The sequence below is a fragment of the Oryx dammah genome, unplaced genomic scaffold, assembly GCF_014754425.2.
Source record: "Oryx dammah isolate SB20612 unplaced genomic scaffold, SCBI_Odam_1.1 HiC_scaffold_28, whole genome shotgun sequence".
NCBI classification, from domain to species: domain Eukaryota; kingdom Metazoa; phylum Chordata; class Mammalia; order Artiodactyla; family Bovidae; genus Oryx; species Oryx dammah.
The window spans coordinates 61,890,124-61,907,428 of record NW_024070212.1 but is presented as its reverse complement, the minus strand read 5'-3'; positions in this window follow the sequence as shown (position 1 = coordinate 61,907,428).

The window sequence follows — 17,305 nt, the reverse complement described above, 5'->3', positions numbered from 1 at the left end:
TTTTCATTTCTAATTTTGTTTATTTGATTCTTCCTTTTTTTCATGATGAGTCTGGCTAATGGGTTGTCTATTTTATTTATCTTCTCAAAGAATCAGCTTTTAGCTTTGTTGATTTTTGCTATAGTCTCCTTTGTTTCTTTTTCATTTATTTCTGTCCTAATTTTTATGATTTCTTTCCATCTACTATCCTTGAGATTCTTCATTTCTTCCTTTTCTAGTTGCTTTAGGTGTAAAGTTAGGTTATTCATTTGATTTTTTTCTTGTTTCTTGAGGTAAGCTTGTATTGCTATGACCCTTCCTCTTAGCACTGCATTTACTGACTCCCATAGGTTTTGGGTTGAAGTGTTTTTATTTTCATTTGTTTCTATGCATATTTTGATTTCTTTTTTGATTTCCTCTCTGATTTGTGGGTTAATCCAAAGTATGTTGTTTAGCCTCTGTATGTTTGTATTTTTAATAGTTTTTTTTTTCCCTGTAGTTGGCATCTCATCTAACCACATAGTGCTCAGAAAAGATGCTTGAAATGATTTCAATTTTTTTGAATTTACCAAGGCTTGATTTATGGCCCAGGATGTGATCTATCCTGAAGAATGTTATGTGTGCACTTGAGGAAAAGATAAAATTCATTGTTTGGGGGTGAAATGTCCTATAGATATCAATTAGTTCTAACTGCTCCATTGTATCATTTAAAGTTTTTGTTTCCTTGCTAATTTTCTGTTTGGTTGATCTATCCATAGGTGTGAGAGGAGTACTAAAGTCTCCCACTATTATTGTGTTACTGTTAATTTCCCCTTTCATGCTTGTTAACATTTGCCTTATATATTGTGGTACTCCTACGTTGGCTGCATATATATTTATAATTGTTATATCTTCTTCTGGATTGATCCTTTGAACGTTATGTAGTATCCTTCTTTGTCTCTTTTCACAGCCTTTATTTCAAAGTCTATTTTATCTGATATGAGTGTTGCTACTTCTGCTTTCTTTTGATCTCTATCTGCATGGAATATCTTTTTTCCAGGCCTTCACTTTCAGTCTGTATGTGTCCTTTGTTTTGAGGTGGGTCTCTTGTAGACAGCATATATAGGGGTTTTGTTTTCTTATCCATTCAGCCAGTCTTTGTCTTTTGGTTGGGCATTCAACCCATTTACATTTAAGGTAATTATTTATATGTATGATCCCGTTGCCATTTACTTTGTTGTTTTTGGTTTGAGTTTATAAACCTTTTCTGTGTTTCTGGTCTAGAGAAGATCCTTTAGCATTTGTTGAAGAGCTGGTTTGGCAATGCTGAATTTCCTCAGCTTTTGCTTGTCTGTTAAGCTTTCGATTTCTCCTTCATATTTGAATGAGATCCTTGAGGGGTATAGTAATCTGGGTTATAGGCTTTTCTCTTTCATCACTTTAAGTATGTCTTGCCATTCCCTTCTGGCCTGTAGAGTTTCTATTGAAAGATCAGCTATTATTCTCAAGGGAATCCCCTTGTGTATTATTTGTTGCTTTTCCCTTGCTACTTTTAATATTTGCTCTTTGTGTTTGATCTTCATTAATTTGATTAATATGTATCTTGGGGTGTTTTGCCTTGGGTTTATCCTGTTTGGGACTCTCTAGGTTTCTTGGGTGGCTATTTCCTTCCCTTTTTAGGGAAGTTTTCAACTATTATCTCCTCAAGTATTTTCCAATGGCCCTTCTTTTTGTCTGGGACTCCTATGATTCAAATGTTGGGGCGTTTAATATTGCCCCAGAGGTCTCCGAGTTGTCCTCATTTCTTTTAATTATTTTTTCTTTTTTATCCTCTGCTTCATTTATTTCCACCATTCTATCTTCCACCTCACTTATCCTATCTCCTGCCTCAGTTATTCTACTGGTGGTTCACTCCAGAGTGCTTTTGATCTCAGTTATTGCATTATTCATTATTGATTATTTTTTATTTCTTCCAGTTCCTTGTCAAACATTTCTTGCATCTTCTCAATCCTTGTCTCTAGTCTATTTATCTGTAACTCCATTTTGTTTTCAATATTTTGGATCATCTCTATTATCATTATTCTTTTTTAGGTAGACTCCCTATCTCCTCCTCTTTTGTTTGGTTTGGTGTGTGTTTATCATGTTCCTTTTCCTGCTGAATATTTTTCTGCCTTTTCATTTTGTTTAGATTGCTGTGTTTGGGTTGGCCTTTCTGCAGTCTGGGAGTTTGTGGTTTCTCTTTATTGTGGAGGTTCCTCCCTGTGGGTAGGGTTGGAAGAGTGACTTGTCAAGGTTTCCTGGTTAGGGAAGCTTGCGTCTGTGTTCTGCTGGGTGGAACTGAACTGGATCTCTTCTCTCTGGAGTGCAATAAAGTGTCCAGTAGTGCGTTTTTGGGTGTCTATATGTTTGGCATGACTTTGGGCAGCCTTTATTTTAATGCTCAGGGCTGTGTTCTTGTGTTGCTGGAGAATTAGCATGGTATGTCTTGTTCTGGAACTTGTTGGCTCTTGGGTGGAGCTTGGTTTCAGTGTAAGTATGGAGGCTTTTGGATGAGCTCTTGTCAATTAATATTCCCTGGAGTCAGGAGTCTTCTGGTGTTCTCAAGTTTTGGATTTAAGCCTCCCGCCTCTGGCTTTCAGTCTTATTCTTACAGTAGCCTCAAGATTTCTCCATTCATACGGCACAGATGATAAAACATCTAGGCTAATGGTGAGAAGATTCTCCATAGTGAGGGACACACAGAGAGGTTCGTAGAGTTACATGGAGAAGAGAAGAGGGAGGTGGGAGATAGAGGTGACCAGCAGGAGAAGAGGGGGAGTTAAAAGAGGAGAGAAAAATCGAGCCAGTAAGCAATTCCCTATGTGCTCTCCACAGTCTGCAACAGTCAGAGATGTTCACAGAGTTACAAAGAGAAGACAAGAGAAGAGGGAGGAGGGAGATAGAGGTGACCAGAGAAGAGAGGGGAGTCAAAAGAGGAGAGACCAATCTAGCCAGTAATCAGTTCCCAAAGTGTTCTCCACAGCCTGGAACACCCGAAGAAATTCACAGAGTTAAGTAGAGTAGAGAAAGGGGAGGGAGGAGATGTTGGAGATCTGAGGGAGAAAAGGGAGAGTTAAAAGGTGAGAGAGCAATCAAGCCAGTAATCTCACCCCTAAGTAAAAATGGGTACTTAAGATTAGATTCTTAAAGGTACAAAATTGACAACAAATACCAAAAAGCAAAGATTAAACATCTAGTAGAGGTTAGACCCTCAAAAATACAATGTTAAAAATACAAAATAAAATCAATCATAAAAATTATAAAATATATATATATGAAATTTGCTTTAAAAATAGAATCTTTTTTTTGCAAGGTATTAGTAGGTTATACACTCCAGTGTTCTTGACTGGAGAATCCTAGGGATGGCGGAGCCTGGTGGGCTGCCGTCTATGGGGTCGCACAGAGTTGGACACAACTGAAGCGACTTAGCAGCAGCAGCAGCAGTAGGTTATAAAAATGAAAACTAAAGGAGTAATAAAAAGCTTAAAAATTAAAAAAATGATAATAGTAAAAATATATCTAGGAATTTCTCTGGAGCTGTTGAGGGCAGTACGGGGCCAGTTCAGTTTCAGATAATCCCTTGTTCCAGCTTATACTTCTTCTCAAGGTCTATAGGCCCTTTCCAATGTTTAGTCAATGTTAACTAGAGGGTTTTAATCTGTTGCACCTGTCACTTCCAGAATGGTTCCCTCTTCTTTGTTTATTTTGGCTTCCTCTGTTTGCAAGTCTCTTCAGTGTCTTAAGTTCTGCCCTGACCCAAGGGGCAAAGGTGGCCACTTATTTAGGCTCACTTGTTCAGTTGAACACTTGAACACTTCAAACAAATATCACTGGCATGTGTGGGGAGTGCTTACAGTGTATGGACCATACTGAGTTTGCCTCAGCTCACAGCTGCATGTGCTTTCTCAGTCTACACTGCTCAGGCTCCAGGTTGCTCTGCAGGGGTACTGTTTAAAGTGGGCCCTGCATTTTGTGCACTTCCCCAGTCTAAACTGCCCAGGCTCAGGTTCAGCTTCTTGGGTATTCCGCAAAGGCACAGACTTGGTTGGGCATACATTTCGTGCCCATCCCAGGTCCAGGCAGCTCAGGAGACCAGGTGCCTAGCCAGTGGACTGTCTCAGGTGGGTCGTGCATCTTATTCAACTACCCAGTCCCTGCTGCTCAGTTTTCCGGGTGTGCCATGAGAGCCCATCTCATATGAGCTGTGTATCTCCTTTGGGGAGCTGATCTCAGGCTGAGACCCTCCTGGCAGATGTCAACCGTCCAGAATCCCAGGAAGATTTGGTTAGCAACTAGGAGCCTGCTCACAGTTTGGTGGAGGATGCCGTCTCTAGGCTGAGATTGCCCCTTGTCTTCTGGCTCTGGCTGTTTGCACACTTGCCTCTCTGCCTCTGGTGGGGGAAGGGGCCAGTCTGCAGCCAGCTAGCTCTCCTTTGGTATTCGCTCAATCCTTTATTCTGTGAGTGGGCCTGGCTGCACGTTAGGTTAGAGCCTTTCATGGGAAAATTCTCTTTTTTTCTCTCTCTCTCTGGCTATCCCCCAGTTTGGGTTTCTATCTCATGTTAGCTCCCTCAGATTGTCCTCAGGACATTCAGGCCCAGTCCTTACCCTTAGCATACAACCTGAGCCTCTCTGTCCAGCGGCAGACATGAGCATCTGGGTTACTTCTCCGCTGGGAGTTGAGGTTAGGCGCGTATTCTGTGTCGTTTTTTTTTTTTTTTTCCCCCTCCTGGTTATGTTGCCCTCTGAGATTTCAAAACTCCCCACAGACCCATCAGTGAGAGGGTTTCCTGCTGTTTGGAAACTTCTCCTCCTTCACGACTCTGTCCCCAGGATGGGTCTCATCCCTAACTCTTTTGTCTCTCTTTTTGTCTTTTATATTTTGTCCTACCTCCTTTCAAAGGGGAAGGGCTGCCTTTCTGGGTGCCTGGTATTCTCTGTCAGCATTCAGAACATTTTTGTGGAAGTTGCTCAGCATTCAAATGATCTTTTGATGAATTTGTGGGGAAGAAAGTGGTCTCCCCATCCTATTCCTCTGCCAACTTGGGACCATTGCCCAAACCACTCAGTCTTAATGGAAATCAACCCTGAATACTTGTTGCAAGGACTGATGCTGAAGCTGAAACTCCAGTATTTTGATCATCTGATGCAAACAACTGACTTATTGGAAAAGTCCATGATGCTGGGAATGATTGAGGGCAGAAGGAAAAGAGGGCATCAGGCGATGAAATAGCTGGATGCATCACCGATGCAATGGATATGACCTTGGGCAAATTTTGGGAGATGGTGAAGGTCAGGAAGGCCTGGCATCCTGCAGTCCATGAGGTCATGAAGAGTTGGACATGACTGTGTGGTAACAACAGGGTAAATTAGATGTACTTTCAGCTTTAATAGATACTGTCAAATAGTTTTCTGAAGTCAAATAGTTTTGATAGATACTGTCAATAGTTTTCTGAAATAGCCCACTGTCATTGTAAAGTTTCCACATCCTCACCTATACTTGGCCTTTTTCATCTTTTATTTTTAACCATTCTCATGAAAGTATATCATTTTCTGGTTTTAATTTGTATTTCCCTGAAAACTATTCAATGGAGTTTTGCATATCATCTTTTCTGTAATGTCTATTCAAATATTTTGCCTATTTAAAAAATTGTGTTGGTTGCCTTTTTCATATGAATTCATAGAAGGCTTAATAGATTTGTCATCCTTTGTTAGATATACATGTTGAAAATGTCTTCTTCCATTTGGTAAGTTGACTTTTCATTATCGTAATGGTATTCTTTATTAAACAGAGATTTCTATTTTAATATAGCCTCCTTGTCAATTTTCAACCATATTTAGCAATTTCATACCTGATTAACAGATATTTGCCTACTTCTATATCACAAAGTAGCTTTCCAATATTGCCGTCTACAATCTTAACAGTTTTATGTAAAACAGTTTTACATAAAACTGTTAAGATTGTAGAGATATATATAATAGATATGGAGTTGACTTTTGTGTATGGTGCAAAGTAGGGGACAAGATATTTTTCCATATGGATATTTAATGTACCCTAAGATCTTGATGCTTTTACTTCTTTTTTATTATTCAGCCTTGTTCCTTGGTATTGTTTAGTCTTACTTCAGTAGATTTAAAAATTTGATCTTATCTTTCCGTGGCAAAAGAGGAATAATTAGCACTTGTTAGAAATGATAAGTTCCTTTAATCATGGACATTGATATGTCATAGAAAACTTGGACAGTAGGTCTGAAGCAAATGATTTTATAAAGAGGAGATTTGGAATTATTCTTAAACTAAAGCTATAATCCCTATAGTTAAGTTAGAAATCTAAATGGCATTCTTAGAGAAGAGTGAAAAAGTGATCCTCGCTTTGAATAAAATTGAGAATTTTTAAAAAGGTATTTGCTACTATGCCATAATGATTAAAGAATTAGTTACTGAGAGGTCACTGGAAAAAAAAGTTAATTTGCCCTCCCATTTATACAAGTCTAAAATGATTTTCTATTTTATCAAGTCAATCCTTTTCATAAAGATAGAAAAGGTAGAAAGCCCTGTAATATGGTTAAGAAGTTAAACTTCTTGGTTATTTTAATGAATAATAGGTTGACCTTGGCACCTTGGATTCACATGAAAGCTATTCTAAGATATTTAAAAGCTTGTTAGAAAAAGGCAATAAAATCACAAAAAGTAAGAAATTTATATTTCTTCAGACAAATACCCAAAATTTAAAAATGTATTTTTAGCATTAAAAATATCTTCAGTTATGAATATACAAGTATTTCTAATCCAAGATAGGACCTGATTAATACACCAACTGTTATGGTTTTAGATGTGTATTTTTTCTGTATGAAAAACTGAAGGACTTATTTGAACCTTTTATTTATGGTATTGTTTCCTTATGCTCCAGAGAAATGTAAAGTGCAATTAAGTCCCCCATTCAGTTCAAACTATTGTAGGTCTCATAGAAACTCAATTAAAACATCAGCTTTCTATTAATCAGTTTTCTAGTAATTACCATACCTTGTCTATTGTATCCTATTCACTTCCACAACTTTGTCTTAGTAGATTCAAGTACTTAAAAGTGCCCCTTCTAACAGAAAGAGACGATGTACTTTGCAGGAAGAAGTATGCTGAAGTGCAGCCATTCAAAAAGGAAAGAGTAACACTTTGAAGTAATGACCTGGCTAATTAATGCTGAATTCCAGTAGAAATCCTATTCCTACTGAAGTACTTAAGACATCCACATTAATACTAAATGAGCCCATCAGAATTAATGTCCTTGCAATAAATACCAAAGGAGTTGAGAATGATTAGGCTATTATTGTAAAGTTTAGCACAGAAAGATGAAAAAGACTAAGGCTTAGAGAAAATAGAAATGATTTGTTTCTGGGACTGGAGCTAGTGAATTCCATGTTTATTAAATACAATAAAGATATGGAAATACACAGAATATTTTATTCACAATTCAGTTCATTTTTAAATGTAAAAATGGGTTGGTCTAAATATTGTAACATTTAAATTCCATGAAAACTGTTACCCTACCTTTGTCTTTTTTTTAAATCAACCTTACATTTTATGTGGAATATATATATTCCCTATTTATGAAATCTGTAGAGACAGATTTTCCTTATACACAGCTTTAAGATTTAATTCTTGAAATGGTACTGCTGTGGTGATCTCAACTTATGATCTTAATAATAAAACTTTGTCATGCCTATAGAAAGTCTCATCTAGTCATTTTCAAGCTGATTCATAACACTAAAATTTCACAGTTTTCAAAGTGCCATGTCAAGAAATGACTGAGGAGAAGCAATGTCCAGGGGGAAGGAGTCTTTCCCTCCTGTATCACCTGCTAGAAGTGGAACAGCTCCATTGCTCTCTGTTTTAACTTTTAACTGAGTAAGTTTTTATTGGGGACAAGATTTGAAAAAAAAATCCTTAAATAAGTTTGAAAAGTATTTCCCTAAGCAAAATTCTTAAAGCAAATTAGTTGTTATCTATTATCACTTAGTAGACACAGAAGTTCTGACCTTGTGTTATTTCTTAGCAAGGACTTAACAGTAGCATTCAAATATTTTCAAACTACAATGACTTCTAGTATATATTCTAGCAGTTTTCACCCATGTGACTTAACTGCCTTCAGTGAACCTTCGAACACTCTATGTAAGTGAGCTTTCTGAATACAACCCTGATACTATCACTACTTTGCATCCAACCCTTCAATTGATTCCCCTGCTTAAGGCATGGATCCAAATTTCCTAAAATGACATCTCATCTTTTACTATAATCAAAATTAAAGACAAACAATAGATATTTAGTGACCAGTACATTACTAAGATACTATACTGATTTATAGTCCCATTTTTTTGGTCATGCTGCTCACTTTGCTTAGAACATCTTTCACTGTGATCATCATGGTAGATATGCACATGAACGATAAAGAGACAAGTCACTTCTGTGATTATACAAATTACATATAATTAGTAATATTCTCTTTTTGCCTTTATTGCTATAGAATATATTAAATACACATTTCTACTCATATCATTCACTTACTTCTATATCTTATTTCTAAGGAACCACCATCTATAATGCTTATAATTTGCAGATTTGTTCTTCTACATTAGGTACTAAGACAAGGCCTGAGCCTTATTTGCCTTCATGCTTTTGAATCAGTGTCTTCTATATAAAACTTGTATGACTATCATCCAGGGATGCACAAGAAAATTACAGAATTATAGGTACCACTCAGACTTACTAAAAATTGCTAGATCAAGAATAATATTTATATCGGAAATCTGAAGTTTCAACACATTAGATAGGAGGTATTTCCAAGAACAAAAGTCTGTGAATTACTGCTTAATGTCTCTAAAAGTTAGAAAAGGTAATGACAACTCATTCCAGTATTCTTGCCTAGAAATTACCAAGGACGGAAGAGCCTAACAGGCTACAGTCCATGGGGTCACAAAGAGTCGGAGAGGACTGAGTGACTGAGCATAAATGCACTTTTCTAAAAGGAACTGAGATATGTTGTTTAATTAGAATACAAGTGCTGTTAAATTAGCAAAATCAACTTTTGCACCTGGCCTTGGAATATCCCTGGGTTGGAAAGATCTGCTGGAGAAGGGATAGGCTACCCACTCCAGTGTTCTTCAGCTTCTCTTGTGGCTCAACTGGTAAAGAATCCCACTGCAATGTGGGAGAGCTGGATTCGATCCCTGGGTTGGGAAGATCCCCTGGAGAAGGTAAAGGCTACTCATTCCAGTATTCTGGCCTGGAGAATGCTATGGACAGTATAGTCCATGGGGTCGCAAAAAGTTGGACATGACTGAGAGACTTTCACTTGGAATATTCACTCTGAGTGCTGAATGGCCCTGTTCTTTGTGAAACTGCATTTCAGATGACCAGCCCTAGATGAAAAGACATCAGATTGCTGAATAACATATTCTGCTATATTTTCAAAGTAACCGACTCACTACTACATATACAACTACTACTTCACATAAGTTTACCAAGTTTCCGAAAGTAAAGGGAGAGACCTACCTACAGTTGTGAGTATACCAGTTTTTGGTTGTTCAAATATGTTTCAAATCTAATACAATAATTTGATTTCTGTTTCTCATGCAACCAAATGATGTATAACATCTCACACTCTAAAGAAACCTCATTATTTAGTTTCTAGGACTAAAGATTCTCCAAAGAAATCATATTGTATTAGATCAGCAAAATGTTTTGTCACTGGTAATTACAACATTTCTTTGTGTTCAGTGATACAGGGCTTTGTAAGACTATGCTTCTATCAAAAAATGGGGCAAAGAGATATTTGCCCTGCTAAATAAAGCCATTCCCAAAGAGTTTCTTTTTCTTTTTTTTTTAATCAGTTTGGTTCAGTTCAGTCACTCAGCCGTGTCCAACTCTCTGCAACCCCATGGACTGCAGCACACCAGGCCTTCCTGTCCATTGCCAACTCTGAGTCTACTCAAACTCATGTCCATTGAATTGGTGATACCATCCAACCATCTTGTTCTATGTCATCCCCTTCTCCTCCCACCTTTAATCTTTCCCAGCATCAGGGTCTTTTCCAGTGAGTCAGTTCATCACATCAGGTGACCAAAGTATTGGAGTTTCAACTTCAGCATCAGTCCTTCCAATAAATATTCAGGACTGATTTCCTTTAGGATGGTTGGATCTCCTTGCAGTCCAAGGGACTCTCAAGAGTCTTCTCCAACATTACAGTTGAAAAGCATCAATTCTTCTGCACTCAACTTTTTCTATAGTCCAATTCTCATATCCATACATGACTACTGGAAAAACCGTAGCCTTGACCCTTGTTGGCAAAGTAATGTCTCTGGCTTTTTAATATGCTGTCTAGATTGGTCATAGCTTTTCTTCCAAGGAAAAAGTGTCTTTTAATTTCATGGCTGCAGTCACCATCTCCAGTGATTTTGGAGCCCAACAAGAAAAAGTCTGTCACTGTTTCCACTGTTTCCTCATCTATTTCCCATGAAGTGATGGGACCAGATGCCATGATCTTAGTTTCTGAATGTTGAGCTTTAAGCCAACTTTTTCACTCTGTTTTTTCACTTTCATCAAGAGACTCTTTAGTTCATCTTCACTTTCTGCCATAAGGGTGGTGTCATCTTCATATTTGAGGTTATTGATATTTCTTCTGGTAATCTTGATTCCAGCTTTGCTTTATCCAGCCCAGCATTTCACATGATGTACTCTGCATATATGTTAAATAAGCAGGGTGGCAATATACAGCCTTGATGTACTTTCTTTTATTTCTCTCAACAACTTTACCCTTTCTCACAGATTATCAACTGTAAACAAACGTTTATACAATTTGTAACCAAGCTGAACCATTCTATTTATCCTTGTCTTTAAAAGCCAGATAAGCATCCATATTGATATTTTATCCAAATAAACATTGTTGATTCTAAATCAGACTTAAACATTAACTCATAAAAATAGTTCTAAATCTTTTTTTATAGAGTCCCCATATTCTCAGCAACCCATAATTAAAACCTAGCAGTTATCATAAATTATTTTATTTCTCCTTTTTCTTTCATTTGAGCATTTCCAAATTCCATAGCATCTGTCATGCCTTTATTTCCATTCTCAATTCCTTCACTGCTTCTGCCCTCCCAGCTGGACAACTACCACAATTTGCCAGAGAGTGTCCTTGCCTCCTGATTTACTCACATAAATTCATGCTGCAGTGAACTGCCAAAAAAGAGAGTCTCAAATATAATTCTTGTTAAATTGCTCTCCTTATCAAAATCTTACACTTATTCCCCAGGTCCTACATTATTTTTCATTGTCCATATTACTTCCATAAGACAATAGTCTAAATTTATCTTCTACCACTCTTACACACATATACTGAACACTGGTGAAAATATCTAAATCATTACACCTACCATGCTTCCTCCAGTCTCCTCTCCACGCCCAACCAGGTTACCCAGCTTCTCTCCACACTGTCTTCTGTATGTGCTTCAGTCTCTAATTCTCTTCCTTTTTCTCCCTTATGCCACATCTTTCAATTCAACTACCTAGGTAAGCACACTAATAGATAAATGGAAGCATCTCTTTCAATGCATAAATGTGCAAGTCTGATTAAAAGAAGAGAGTAGAAGAAGGGACCCACTGCTACAAAAAATCCTAATTGAGATAAACCAGCACTAGGTTCTAGTATTTAATCTTGCTTACCTTTAGTATTCCAGTACATTCCAAGAACAAAACAAGAGCTTTCTAGCAATAGACTTCATAGCACAATCTAAACTTCAGACCTCATGGCCTTTGAGAGAACTACTGCAAGCTTGTTTCTAAGAAGCAAACATCTTGAGAATGACAGATCCTTTTATTTGTCTAAACATTCATTCCAATGCCAAACAGTGTGGCATCAGAGTGAACAAATGTGAACAAGGCATATCCTTGACTGAGAAGTTTTCAAAGGAGCTCCATTAAATAAATTAGGAAATTGTCCATTGTTAATTTCTTTTTCTTTTTCTATTAAAGGGCCAGAATCTCTACTACGGCAAGGGTATCCCATATGTAAGTAAAAGGAAATGGCTTAAATGAATGTTTTTATTTCGTTTCCATGTTCTTTCAAGAGGTAATGGCTGCTATTATAGGCTTCTCTTAAATAAAAGGAAAGTTGATATCCATCCCAAGATGTTGTTGTAAGATATTCCTCCTTATCATCTTTAAGCCAATGTACTTCTTTTTTACTTTCTCTGAATAAGGAACAATTCCTGTTATTAGGAGCTAATAATCACATCAAAACATTGATTTGTAAACCTGATGATATATCACAGTACCAAAACAATAATACTATTAATTTGCCTAGGTAATCGGTGGCATATTAGGTACAAAGGGTGAAATGGGCCAAGGACATCTATCGAATTATTAAATGGGAGGACTGAATATTCAGGGAAGTATAATATTTAGTTTATAGCAGAGTACAAAAGTGTGGTTACTTAGGGTTTGCAACAACAACAAAAAAGGATATGTCCAGGCAATTTATAGAGGCAATGCCAAAAGCTAAGAAGCAGAAAAAGAGATGCTCAAAATTATGAGTAATAAGAGAAATGCAAATTAGAGCTAAAATCATGTATAACTTTATGATTGTTATTTTGGCAAAAAATAGGAAACTGAATAATATCAAATGCTGAAGGTGACATGTACATAAGTTGCTGGTATTGAATCAGTTCTTCAGGATAGCAATCTAACCCTAGGATACGAATTAAATATAGACAAGACAGTTAAAATTGTCCTGCTCTTAGGTTTGTAACACTCCCAAATGAACACTGTCTCACAAATCCACGAAGGGGTATATACAAATTTGTTCACACAGTATTACATGAACTAGTATGAAAGTTAGTCACTCAGTCGTGTCCGACTCTTTGTGACCGCATGGACTGTAGCCCACCAGGCTCCTTTGTCCATGGAATTCTCCATGCAAGAATACTGGAGTGGGTCACCATTTCCTTCTCCAGGGGATCTTCCTGACCCAGAGATGGAACCCAGGTCTCTGGCATTGCAGGCAGACTCTTTACCAACTGAGCCACTAGGGAAATCATGAACTAGTATGCAACAATAGAAATAATGGGTTAAATTAAACTTAGGGCAAACTAAAGAAAACTTTAAAATATAGTACTTATTGTGAAGAACTCTGAAGCATCTTGATATTTTACCCTACTTTTGATGAGTTAGTCTAAGTTACTTATAAGTTAATCTGCCACAGTTTTCTGGATGCTGGAGAAAACACAGGAATCTAGCTCACATAGAAATGATTTAGTAGTCATGATAAAGCAATAAGCATGACCTTCATTTTCATAGTTATTTCTCATATTTTCATATTTATGCCTTTAGGCTGCAGAGACCATATGGTGGCCTAGGTGGAAGCTACACAGGCAATAGGTTTACAATAAGGGAACCAGGTTCTTTTTATCTTTCCACTTGACCATCACTAACTCATTGATTATCCTCATGTCTATCCCCTTGAGTTGCAAAATAAGTGCAGTAGTCCCAGACATCATATCATCGTATCTGTGTTTAATACAGGAATACATGGAGATGGGCAGTGCCAGCAGCAGCTGTCCATTTTATTAGCAGAGTAAGAGCTTCCTACCCCTTTTAGAGATACCTGATCAATAACCAGGGAAGTTGAGGAATTGGAAATATGATAGTCAATTTTGGTGTAGTTAATTTTACCTTATTGTTCAGTTACCCAGTTTTGTCTGACTCTTTGTGATACCATGGACTGCAGTACTCCAGGCTTCCCTGTCCTTCACTTTCTTCATGAGTTTGCAGAAACTTATGCCCGTTGAGTTGGTGATGCCATCCAACCATCTCATTCTCTGTTGTCCCCTTCTCCTTCTGTATACAACAATAGTGGAATCTTGTTAGCAAGAAAAAATATCTGTTAATAGATAAAGGACATGTGATCTACAAAACTTGCCACATGCATCATAAAGGTGATTCAAGAACTGAAGTGAAGATGCAAAAGTTTACATAACTGGACAACTGAATGAATTCTGTCAAACATGTGTGTGTGAGTGTATTTATGAGAGAGGGGTGAAATATGTATAAATGTCTATGGCTCTAGTACTGACTTTCTATTACTTTTTTTTCTTCCTATCAATTCTTTCCTTCTTAATCTACTAACAGCATTACCTTCTCCGGGTTGAAATTAGTTAAGAATCCTAGAGTAGTACTTAGGTTCTCAAGGTATCAGCTCTCTATGAAGGAATGTGGAACAGAAGCATTTAGCTTTAATCTATTTGCATCCATTAGGAGCCTACCTTCTATGAAAATAAGAGTCCACTGAGGATAGGTTGAAACTACTGTGCATTTCACAATGTTCTAAGGGACTGTATTTTATTTCTTTAATTTAGTAAGCTTCATGTGTTTGTTTATCTTTTTGTACCATTCCTGATTACTTCTTTGTCCTCCAAAAGTATAAATCAGAGAAGTTTCTGAAATTTCCTCTGACAATACTGTCATAAATATTATGGTCACTGTTTTTAATTAACTTGCATTTTTTGTTTGTTTTTTTTTTAATAACAGTTTGGTGGTCACTGTGAAAATGTCTTTGGTTCACGTATATATGTATATACAGGGAAACAATGGAAACAGTGACAGAGTTTATTTTCTTGGGCTCCAAAATCACTGCAGATAGTGACTGCAGCCATGAAATTAAAAGATGATTTCTCCTTGGAAGAAAAGCTATGACCAACCTAAACAGCATATTAAAAAGCAGAGACATTACTTTTCTGATAAAGGTCCATCTAGTCAAAACTATGATTTTTCCAGTAGTCATGTATGGATGTGAGAGTTGGACTATAAAGAAAGCTTAACATTGAAGAATTGATGCATTTGAACTGTGGTGTTGGAGAAGACTCTTTAGAGTCCCTTGGACAGCAAGGAGATCAAACTAGTCAATCCTAAAGGAAATCAGTCCTGAATATTCCTTGGAAGGACTGATGGCTGAAGCTGAAACTCCAATACATTAGCCACCTGATGCAAAGAACTGACTCATTGGAAAAGACCCTGAACCTAGGAAGGATTGAAGGTAGGACCAGATGGGGACAACAAAGCATAGGATGGTTGGATGGCATCACCAACTTGATGGATATGAGTTTGATCAAGCTCCGGGAGCTGGTGATGGATGGGGAAGCCTGGCGTGCTGCAGTTCATGGGGTCACAAAGAGTCGGACACGACTGAGCGACTGAACTGAACTGAACTGAACTTAACTGAAGTATGAAAAGGCCATGGCGAGGATAAGAAAATGACAATAAAAGAAAGAGAAATAGAGAGAAAAGATGGCAAGCCCTAGGGAAGAAGGGGCAATTGGGGAGTTGCTATTCAATGAATAGAAAGTTTCAGACATGCAGGATGTGAGTGTTCTGGAGAGCTGTTGTACAATATTGTGCTGGTTGTTAACAATTCTGGACTGTAGGTTTAAAAATATGTTAAGAGGATAGATCTCATGTTATATGTATGTGTATGTATTTTTAACCCCCCCCCAAAAAATTACCATGCTATTAAAAAAAAGGCAGTGAAATAAAGATGTACAAATAAGTAAAATTTGTTCTAATTTTTAAACAAGTAAACAAAAATCATTGCAAGTAAATGCAAAATTTCAACAAGAATTCATCTCTGATGGTAGCAAAAAACTAAGGAAATGCAACCTACATTTACATAAATAATACTAAAAGTTCTACTAAAATATTCTATCATGTTACCAAATTCACAGGTAATAAAATATTTGATAAAATTTAAATTGCTAAGCTTATAAGAAACACAATTATTTGTGATGCCAAAAACAGAGTTCCATAAAAAAATAAGGGAGCAACAATTTTTCAATAATAATGATTAAATAAATTATAATTGCTTCTCAAGAAGCAGGAAATGAGAGCTGGAAGTTTTAGAAAAACAATATTGAATTTTGCATAAAAATAACGCAGAATCAAATTGGAAAGGATTTCATATGTTTATATTGGAGAGTTTCCACAATGAATTTCTGAGGTCTATATGTTTATCAGTCATGGGGGTTTGGGGCTCTCAGCCCTGGAGAATATGAAAAATAAGATGAATTTAACTTTCTAAAAAAAAAAAAAAAGTTTTAAGTGAACTCTTCTACCATACATATGTTATTAATGGCCAGCAGGACAAGGTAACTTCTATTCAATGAATAGTCCACAATGCTTCATTAAATCTCCTTAAGATGAATCTGCAGAAATTCTGTCACATAAAACATTAAACCTAAACTGTACACTTCAGACATTATATTTTGTACCTAAATAGAAACTGTATTAGGTTTATCTACTACTATCTGTTGATCAGTTGGTGAAGATGTCTTTCTGTTATCCATAAGGTTAATTACTATTTTACAAAGTGATAATTTATAGATTGAGATGCAATGAGTATTTCAAGACACTATGCTTATTCTATACATGCCTTTTCTTATCATGTTTTGTGTTTGCTCTATAAAGTACTAGAAATTCTCTACACAGTTGGTAAATAATAAATGTATTGTTATAAGAAATAAACTTTACAATTTTCAGAAACATGTTAGGTCTCATAACACCCCATGATTGTAATACTGTAATGTGACATTCCTCTATTTTTTTTCTTGATACAAAGAAATTTCTTCAGTTTTCTAAGGTATGCTTTGGGCACGAAAATTAAAAAGACTGGCTTTGTTTCATGCCTTACCACTGACATGCTGTGTGATGCAATTTAACTCTTTTTGCCTCAGTTTCTCCCATTACTAAAATAAAATAGTAATGGTTGCCACTTTAAAATCTCACTGGGTTGCTCTAAGAAGAAATAAGAATGGTGTGGAGTAGTTGGACTGAAGAAGGCAAGAATCCTTGAATATTAAAGATAATTCAGTAAAGTTGTCTTAATAAGAAAAATATCATAATACTATTAAGCAATTGCATAGCATTTTATTCTTATATGGGCATCCCAGGTGGCACAGTGGTAAAGAATCCGCCCACCAATGCACAAAATAGAGGGGGCACAGGTTTGACCTGGTCAAGATGATAACTCGGCACTGGGCATAAGGGGCGAGAGACAGTTAATTCTAAGTGAAAATATTCCACGTTCCAAAAGTGACTCTTGCTGATGAAACAAGTTTCCTATTCTAACTACCTGACATTCCCCCCCTCAAGAGATAGGAGGCCTAATTCTTTGGGAATAGGGGCATCAACATCTTTCTGGATACTTCTTGCTGAAGTGGGATGGTGAGGGGTATTGAAGCCTCCCCCTTTTGCTAGTCTTAGGTTTCAG